Below are 10074 nucleotides of genomic sequence, written 5' to 3' on the forward strand. Positions count from 1 at the left end.
ATGTATATAAACTTTGATATATGACAGAGGCAGTGAATTTGTGTGATAAAAATGAAGACTTACCCTCTATTTTACATCATACAAAAATTAATTCCGGATGAATCAAGAACTTAAAATATTAGAAGCAAATCTTCAAAATTTTTAGTGGAAATTATGTTTTAAAAACTTTTTTCTGACATGATAGAGAAAGCTTTTTTAAAAAGACATAAAAAATGCCCATTATAAAATAAAAGACAGCATTAATAAATTACACTCTGTTAAAAGCAAGGATGTGTGACTATCAAAAGTCACCTTGGACAAAGTACAAAGACAGTTACAAACTGGGAGAGGGTAGCTCCCATCCATATAATCACCAAAAATTTAGAATCAAGAATATACAAAGAATTTCTGTTTTCCCATCTTGCAAGATGGCGGGTGAAAAAGTTGAAAAGCCGGATACTAAAGAGAAGAAACCTGAAGCCAAGAAGGCTGATGCCGGTGGCAAAGGGAAAAAGGCTAACCTCAAGACTAAAAAGGTTAAGAAGGGGAAGCCCCACTGCAGCCGAAATCCTGTTCTCGTCAGAGGAATCAGCAGATATTCCCGATCTGCCATGTACTCTCGGAAGGCCATGTACAAGAGGAAATACTCAGTGGCTAAATCCAAGGTTGAAAAGAAAAAGAAGGAGAAGGTCCTTGCCACTGTTACAAAACCTGTTGGTGGTGACAAGAATGGTGGCACTCGGGTGGTTAAACTTCGCAAAACGCCTAGATATTATCCAACCGAAGATGTGCCTCGAAAGCTGTTGAGCCAGGGCAAAAAACCCTTTAGCCAACATGTGCGGAGACTGCGAGCTAGCATCACTCCCGGGACCATCCTCATCATCCTCACGGGGCGCCACAGAGGCAAGAGGGTGGTTTTCCTGAAGCAACTGGGCAGTGGCTTGTTGCTTGTGACTGGACCTCTGTCCCTCAATCGAGTTCCTCTGCGAAGGACACACTAGAAATTTGTCATCACCACCTCCACAAAAATTGATATCAGCAATGTGAAAATCCCTAAGCATCTCACTGATGCTTACTTCAAGAAGAAGAAGCTGTGGAAGCCCAGACACCAGGAGGGTGAGATCTTCGACACAGAAAAAGAGAAATACGAGATTACGGAACAGCGCAAAGTGGATCAGAAAGCTGTGGACTCCCAAATTTTACTGAAAATCAAAGCTGTTCCTCAGCTCCAGGGCTATCTGCGATCTCTGTTTGCTCTGACAAATGGAATTTATCCTCACAGATTGGTATTCTAAATTTTTACAAAGAACCTAATTAAATAACTGAAAGATAAAAAAAAAAAAAAAGAATATACAAAGAATTTCTATAATAATAAGAAAAGCTCAGCCAATCAAAAAAAAACTAGGCAAAAGACATGAACAGGCATTTTTTTTAAAAAAGAGACTATATATGGCAGTAACTATTTGAAGAAATATTTAACCTTATTAGTGATCAGGGAAATGCAAATGAAATCATCATAAACCTACATAGTTGGCAAAAATTTAAAAGTCTGATAATACCAAGTGTTTCAAGAGAATATGGATGAACAAGATTTTTTAAGTGTTGCTGGTAGGAATGCAAACTGGTACAACTACTTTGGAAGGCAGTGTTGCATTATCTCGTAATATTCAGATACTCTATTATCCAGCAATTCCACTCCTAGTTGGAAACTAGAGGAACTCTTGTACACATTTAAGCAGGTAACATGTACAAGAATGTTCATGACAATAGCATTCATGATAACAAAAATCTGGAAATAACCCAAATGTCTAATTGGGAAAACATGGAAATCAATTTAGATATATTTCCACTACGGAATTTTATATATCTCTAAAAAAGAGTACACTACTGCTGTATGCAAAAATATAGATAAATTTTGGCAACATAATACATACTGAAAAATTAAGTTCCAAATGATTATCAATACCAAGATACTCTTTCATCAAATATAAACTTAAATATAAAATGTAAGGATATATTAAACCAGGAGTCAAAATAACAATTAAACTGAAAACTCTAACTCACTAAAAACTTCTCCTAAAGTACAAAACTCCAGAATTTTAATGGTGTGATATGCAATCTTCTTCACTTATTTCATTTTCTACATAAAATTATGCACTTCATCAAGATTAAAAGAAATACAAATGGATAAAACCACAAGTGTACAGTGGTAGATGTTATTACCATCATTCATTATTTATTAGGAATAGTTTGCTTGTTCATTTAAGGATGAATATCATACACTCAGTCATAAAGGCAGTCTTGAGAAACTCTAGTGGACCAGAAAAATATTAGGTATATTATCCTGAAAAAGCACACTCTGGAAAACAGCTCAGTCACATAATTTATCTTGCCACACTCAGTACAATGTCCATCTGTGGCCATTTTTGAGTGAATGGGGAAGGTCATACATTTGCTCAAAGATCAGTTTTTGAGCCCAGTAAGGAAATCGCTTTAGCTCCTAAATTAGAAGCCAGAGGAGCTTGGCAGCCTTCACATGTGGGAAACCTATTGAGCAGTGAATAGAATAATTATTCGCAAGGACTGTGTGTTCTGGACATGGGAATGCAGCTCAATGCTCCATGAAAGCCACATTTACCCTCCCAACTCTCAAAGAACACTAAAAATATGGGGGCTTTCCCTTCCTAAATGTCATTAGTGTATTCTGGTGACAAATAATTGTATTTGATTGCCAAATATTTAATATGCTAGTTATATAGATGTACGCAATCAACCTACTGTCCTCAAAACTGGAAAATCTGTTCTTTCTATCCTGAAAATTAAGGCAGTACATAGTAAGTACTAGAGAATCTATAAATTAAATGTAATAGCATTACCATGAGTTTTTACTCCTGCAGCTATTTAGGTTCTACTCTTATATGACTTATCCACATTTATAAATAATACACATAAAATAAGGGTCTTTCTGCCTTTGAAAAAGAGAACAAAATAGTGGTAAAATAGTTTTAAACAATGTAAGTTCAGTATGATTTATTAAATGTTCCAAGTGTCAGAGTAGTGATCTAGTTGTCAGTGGCAGAAAGCATAAAGACATTAGGAGAACATGGTAAGAAGCCCTTCCATAAAACTATAGAAATGAGAACATGATATAATATAAATGTAGACTGATGTCTTGTTGCAGAAATGATGATACTGAAATGGATTAGGTTTTCTAGATCAATAATGTCAAAAATTATTAGGTATGTGAATCACGAAATACAACAACCAAAATAAAAATATTTCTTATTTCCTAGAAAGCATTCCACAATGCACTAATTTCAAAAGAACACACATACTCATTCCAAAACTACTTGCATATATGGGCAATGTTAGTGACATGTAAATTAATACAACGTTCCCACAGAGGACAGGCTTGAGCTTCATCATATATGTGTCTGTCTCCCAGCTAGACATGAGTTGAGAACAGGGACTGCATCTTATTCATTGTTGTATTCCAAGGATGTCATACAATATTGGTGCTTAGAAGATATTATTTGACTAAATTTTTTGAATGAACTTGGCATTATATATCGAGCTTTTAAAATTTTTTCATACCCCTTTAAGCCAGTAATTCTACTCCTAGGAATTTATTCTAAGTAAATAATCAGAGACACAAAGATAAATATACAGATGTTTGTTGCAGCATTATTTCTAATAGCACAAAATCTAAATATTCAACCACAGGGGAAAGGTAAAAAGTCATAAATGACACAACATAATGCAGTACTACATAATTAAAAAGTGTGTTTACAAAGTATAATTATTTACAGGGGGAATTTTTGTAATATAAAATAATATATCCAATATATAATGCACATATATCTATACATGTAGATTCTAATTTATTACATAGGTATGCATGAATATATTTGAATCCATAGAAAAAGAACTTGTAGCAAGAAAGTACACCAAAATGTTAAAAAAGTTAACACATTTTACTAATAAGTAGAACTTGGCAGTCAATATATTTATAAACTTAAAAAAATAACTAAAATTATGCTTAACAAATGAAATTCAAATAAATTTAGTTAATAAATATACTCTATTTTTTGTGTTCTATCTAGAAACTACCCAACAACTACAAAAAAGTATTTGATATTTAGTCTTGTAAGTCAGAAATAAGACATTCATAAGGGAAAGGAAAATATGCAAATATGGTTTAAACACCACAAGAGCAACTCCACCAAAATGAGCACATACTTTAAAAATAGTCATGTAAGTAAAATATCTCATTGGAAAGGTAAATATTAGCAAACATTTTGTTTGAAATATAGAAGCATTCATATGTAGAGTAATATAATGGTGAAACACACTTTACAAAAATATTCTAAAATATTTTAAAATAATAAATACCAGAAAACAAATACAGCTGTTTCCAAATTTTACTTTCTAAAAATAAAATTCTTATCAAGGGTATGAGGTTTTCCTTTTTTAATGTTGTTTTATCACTACCTAAAGTTAATAACTGTATCAGAATTCCAGGCTTATCCGATAAAAACATCCCATCCCTATAGGAAAACAATCTGAAATCACATACCCTGGGTCTGCCTGCCTGTATAATCTGTCCACACCAAACCACAAAAGCTGCTGAAACTAAATAGTGGAGACTTGATTCACTGATAGGTAATCAAAAGGTTTTCAGGTCTTTTAATTCTTTGGGTATTATTTTATTGTTGTATTTTTTTATTTATTTGATCTAGGAAAAGTCCCCACTATAAAGGTTTCCAAGCAGAATGCAAAAGCAAGGATGGGTCTCGTCTGGATACTCAGCTACCCATACGCACACGTTCATTCTTCAGCAGAGTTGACTAGGCTGTTTTATGTCTTTGAATCAGATTTTCTTTTTATTAATTAAACTAAATTACTTTTCATGAAATTTTAGGAAGTTCTGTACTTGGACAACCTACATTAAAGTTTTAAGAAAGATGAAGTATTATATTCAGAATAGTTATTACAATAGCCAAGGAGTCCAAAAAGTCTAAAGGTTAAGCAACGAGGAACCATGAGTACCTTAAAATCCAGCTTTAGAGACCAAACAGATCTAGGCAAATACTGCAAGGCCTTATACATTTGTCTGACTCATTGCCCTGGCAAACTGATGTGGGGAAAAGAATGTCTGCTCGATTAACACCCAAATTCTGATCATAGGCTCAGCTACCATTCAGTGAAGACAACCATGGAACCTAATTTAAAAATAGAATTCTGCTATATCTGAGATTGCACAGAACCTTGTATAAATATAACCTGATCAAACAGGAGACTTTACCACCATATGCAAGAATATTGCAATTACTGACAGGAATATTTGTGCCAAAGTATTTCAATGATTAGTCAATGCCAAGAAATATTAATCTATTGAAGGGCAAAACAAAATAATGTCAACATAAGCAATGTCACCACAGGTGTTTCCCTAGCTATATAATTTTCCTTTTGTCACAGACCCAAATTTTACCATTAATCTATGAAATAGTCACAAAGGTACCAAAACTATTATTTGTAAGATTATAAACATTCAGCTTTTTCAGGTCTGAATCTTTTAGCATACATCTGAACATTTATAATTATGTAACTGAAGTCTATGAACATTAATCTGAAGTAGTAAAACTCTTGAGCCAGCTCCCACAGTACTTGACTAATTTCAATGAATAAAGTATGCCTCTTAAAGCATGCAATGATAGAACTGGTAAATGTGAAGAATAGGCCCAAAATTCTACACCCTGGAGAGGTCTTGAAGCAAGAAAAAAAAAAGCAATGTTAGAATAAAAGGAAATAGTTCTTTCTACAAAAGTTTAATAAACATATGACAATCACTAACCCAAAGAATTAGTAAAAGATGAAAATATAGGCCAGGCGCGGTGGCTCATGCCTGTAATCCTAGCACTCTGGGAGGCCAAGGCAGGAGGATCGCTCGAGGTCAGGAGTTCGAGACCAGCCTGAGCAAGACTGAGACCCCGTCTCTATTAAAAAATAGAAAGAAATTAACCAGACAACTAAAAATATATAGAAAAAATTAGCTGGGCATGGTGGCACATGCCTGTAGTCCCAGCTACTCGGGAGGCTGAGGCAGTAGGATTGCTTGAGCCCAAGAGTTTGAGGTTGCTGTGAGCTAGGCTGATGCCACAGCACTCTAGCCCAGGCAACAGAATGAGACTCTGTCTCAAAAAAAAAAAAGAAAATATAAACACATTTACAAAGATGTCTGATAAATGCATAGATAATAAAGCAGGAACTAGTTCTTAAAGAGAGCATATTCACAGCACCTGCCTTACCTCAGAGACAATGCTATCGCTGATGTGACAGGGACTGAGTTGTCTCCCAATGTCTCTTCTCTTCCGATTTGGTATAAGAATTTTTAGTTGGCCATATGGCCACTTAGCTAAAGACTCATTTCCCAGCCTCCCTTGCTGTTGGGTATGGCCATATGACCAAGATTTGGCCACTGGGATATGATTATACATATCATATGCAACTTCTCAGTCATGATCTTCCCCCAGTTGGAATGTGATTGGAATGGTCAGAGCTATAGCAGCCATCTCAGACCATGAGATGATAGATAAATGAGCATCAAGGTGTAAGGAACCTGGGTCCTTGGTAACTATGTAGAACCATAGTCAGCCATGGACCTTCTATCCAGCCATGTTTATATCAGAGAAATAAACTTCTATCTTGTTTTCACCGTGATTATATTGGTTTTCTCTATAAATAACAATCTATCATTAGTCAAAATAATACAACAGCTAACATTTATTCAGTGTTTTCTACATATCAGACACTGTACTAAATGTTTTACATACAATCTCTCATTTGTTCCTAACACCACTTTTAAGCAATTATTACTATCCCCAGAAAACCAGGCCTTATAGAGAAGAGGTAAGTTGCCCAGAGTCACTTGGTTACCAGGGCTTGAACATAGGCCTATCTGATGCCGATCCCATGGCCAGACTGTGAGCCATGATGCCTTACATGATAATTTCCTTTGCCTGGTATGGACAGCAACCCTGATCCCCTACTACAGAGCATTCCAAGAACATAGAGTTCTACGTCTCTCAGATTTGACTGGCATACCTTCAGGACTGTGAAGAAAAAGAAGTAAAAATACCTCACAGCATAGAAATGAGAAAAAGTTATTTAGCCAAGACTCACAGAAGAAAAAGAAATCATTCCCACTGCTACTCCAATATAACATAACTTAAAGTCACGCCAAAAAGCTATACACCAAATAATTTATGGTTTTTTGGGTTTTGGTTTTGTTTTGTTTTGTTTTGTTTTGTTTTTCTTGGAAGGAGGGGATTATAGATGACATTTATTTTCTATATTATATATTTCTAAAATATTTGAAATTTGTATAATCATCCAGTATTACTTTTAGCATCTGAAGAGACATAAATATTTCTTAAAACATGTCATAATGAGTATCACAAATTTTCCTACTTGGAATTTTATCATTTAAGAGAATGCAATTGTAAGTTAGAAAAAGTGCCAAAGTGCTAGAGAAATGTAATTATGTAGATGAAATAATAAAAGAAAAATAAGGCAATTTTTAAAAATTCTATATCCAACTATATTATTCCAGTATGGATTTAAAGCAGCTTATAACAATAATTATAATATAGCATGGGAGGAGAGTTAAGTGAAAAAATTGAGGCAAAAGGAAAAGTAAAAGTGAAAGGAATAAGATGAAAATGATTCCAGACACACAGTCAGTGTGTAAAACACATGGGCTAAGGTTTTGTGGCCTTGTTAGAGATGGACTGGATTTTTTTTCTGAGCTTCCTAGCAGACAGGGCAAAAAAGAGCTCAGACTATCAATCTGTTACTAGGAAGTGAGCAGTTCAGAAGGAAGCACAATTGATTTTGGCACCAATCTACTGAGATGCTTTCTCTAGTGAGTCCACAAAAGGAAGGCACTTTTTCACATAATGAATTGTGTCTCCCAACACAAACAGGATTTTTGAAATTCTGAGGCCCAGTTTCAAGTATAAAAGTTTAATAATTTTAGGTCAAAATTTGAATAACTAAAAGCTGAAACATATGCATATATATAGAAACTCAAATAAAATGCTCTCAATGTAGTTGCTGGACTAGTCTCCAGCTACCTTCTTTACATAAATGATATATTGTAATTTACTTTCCATAATTTACTTTCTCTGCAGATACTAATATCTTAAATATTACTGGCCATTTTAAAATATGCAGCACTAAAATCATTATGGTCTGACATTTTTATGTGCTTATAAAACACATTTTGTTCCAACTGTTTTTATTAGAAGAAATGTGGCCTGCTGAAAACTAAAACCTACATATTTTACTTTAAAAAAAAAACGCAGCTGGAAATATAAAAACCCACACATTTGTTTTTAACACTGCTTGGGAACTAAAACCTATAATGTGTACTTCACATCTATTAATGGTTTGCTCAAAGAAACCGAGACTATGTTTTAAGAGAGCAGCACTCTGATCTCAGGCTACAACCCATGGCATTCTCACTGCTCCCCAGGAAGTGGGTGAGTGGTGTGGCCATGTGAGCACTGAAGCTCCTGGGATGAGGCTCCCTTTCATAGGCATCTCTGTACTATTGTGTCTCCAGACTTAAGAAATCAGAAACAAATTCCTTGGAACTTAGCCTCTGGGGAGGCAAGCAAATTACGTTAACCACAAGCAAACATCTATATTACTTTCTGGTTTGTTTTCATTACCTTCCAAAATAAATTGCCATTTAAAATCAGATCTTAGAAGACTACATATGACAAGACATCCATATATTTTCTTTATTTGCCCCATGAAAGGACAAAAATTGCAAAAAAAATTTATTTAATATAATTTAAATATTAACACTCTAATCACAGATAAGTGTTTGTTTCTTAAATTATAATTTATCCCCAAACTCTCCTGCTATAAATTAAAGCATAAACGGAAGAAGGAGATGCCCACAGGTGACCCCCAATAAATGGAAGTTCCTGGTCCAGTATAGGCAGGGAAAGAGAATGCAAATAAATATAAGTTGACAGAAGAGATGAGGCAAAGTATATTGGCAGTAGAGCCACAGTTGGTCCTGAGAGGGTTCTTGGGAAGCAGGTCAGCAGAAGCTAATGGGGTGGTCAACAGCCCAAATAATTAATTGTTTTCCAAAATATTAGCCCAAACATAAGTCTACATGCTCTCTGCTAGCCGATCCCTTATTAGACATTTCTAGCTGAACTTCAAAACTTGCCACAAGCCACGGCCAAGTGGGCTTTGTCATGGGAATGCAAGACTGGTTCAATGTTCAAAAACCAACCAATGTAGTATACCAGGTTAGCAGTTTAAGGAAAAAAATTATTATCAATTGATGCAGAAAAGCATTTGAAAAAATTCAACAACCATTTGTGATTTTTTTTTAAAAAAAAACTCTCCACAAAGTAGAAATAGAAGGAAACTTCTTCGACCTAATAAAACCTACATCTAACACCATACTTAATGATGAAAGATTGAATGTTTTTCCCCTGAGATCAGGAGCAAGGCAAGAATGTCCACTCTCACCACACCAATTTAACATTGTACTGAAATTTCTAGTCAGTACAAGAAAAAAGGCAAGGAAAAGAAATAAAAGGCATACAGATTTGAGATAAGTTATTCCTATTTACGGAAAACATGGTTGGCTATGGAGAAAATCCCAAGGAATTGGGGGAAAAACAACTGTTAAAACTAAGTGATTTTAGCAAGTTCACAGGATAAAAGTCAACGCAAAAATTAATCATATTTCTATATCTACTAGAAGTATACAATTATTATAGAAACCAAAAAATACCACTCACTGGTATTTTTTGAAATAGTTCCAAGAAAATAAAATATGTAAGTATAAATCTCAAAAAAGCACATACAGGATCTATATGCTAAAGATGACAAAATTCTGCTGAAAGAAATCAAAGACAACTAAATACATAGAGAGGCATACTATGCCGATGGACTGGAAGATTCAACATAATAAAGATGTCAGTTCTCACCAAATTGATCTATAGATTTATGCAACTCCAATCAAAATCTCAAGATGATTTTCTGTATAAATAGACAAGCTGA

At 34.5% G+C, this 10074-nt stretch overlaps 1 pseudogene across 1 annotated transcript; it reads left to right on the top strand.

Moving 5' to 3' along the window:
* The first annotated feature begins 397 nt into the window (after window positions 1–397).
* Window positions 398–1305, top strand: LOC123623290 (annotated as a pseudogene). Its single transcript, XR_006729828.1, has one exon. The product of XR_006729828.1 is annotated as a 60S ribosomal protein L6-like (transcript).
* Window positions 1306–10074: the final 8769 nt, after the last annotated feature.

Source organism: Lemur catta, chromosome 1 (genome assembly GCF_020740605.2).
Source record: "Lemur catta isolate mLemCat1 chromosome 1, mLemCat1.pri, whole genome shotgun sequence".
NCBI classification, from domain to species: Eukaryota; Metazoa; Chordata; class Mammalia; order Primates; family Lemuridae; genus Lemur; species Lemur catta.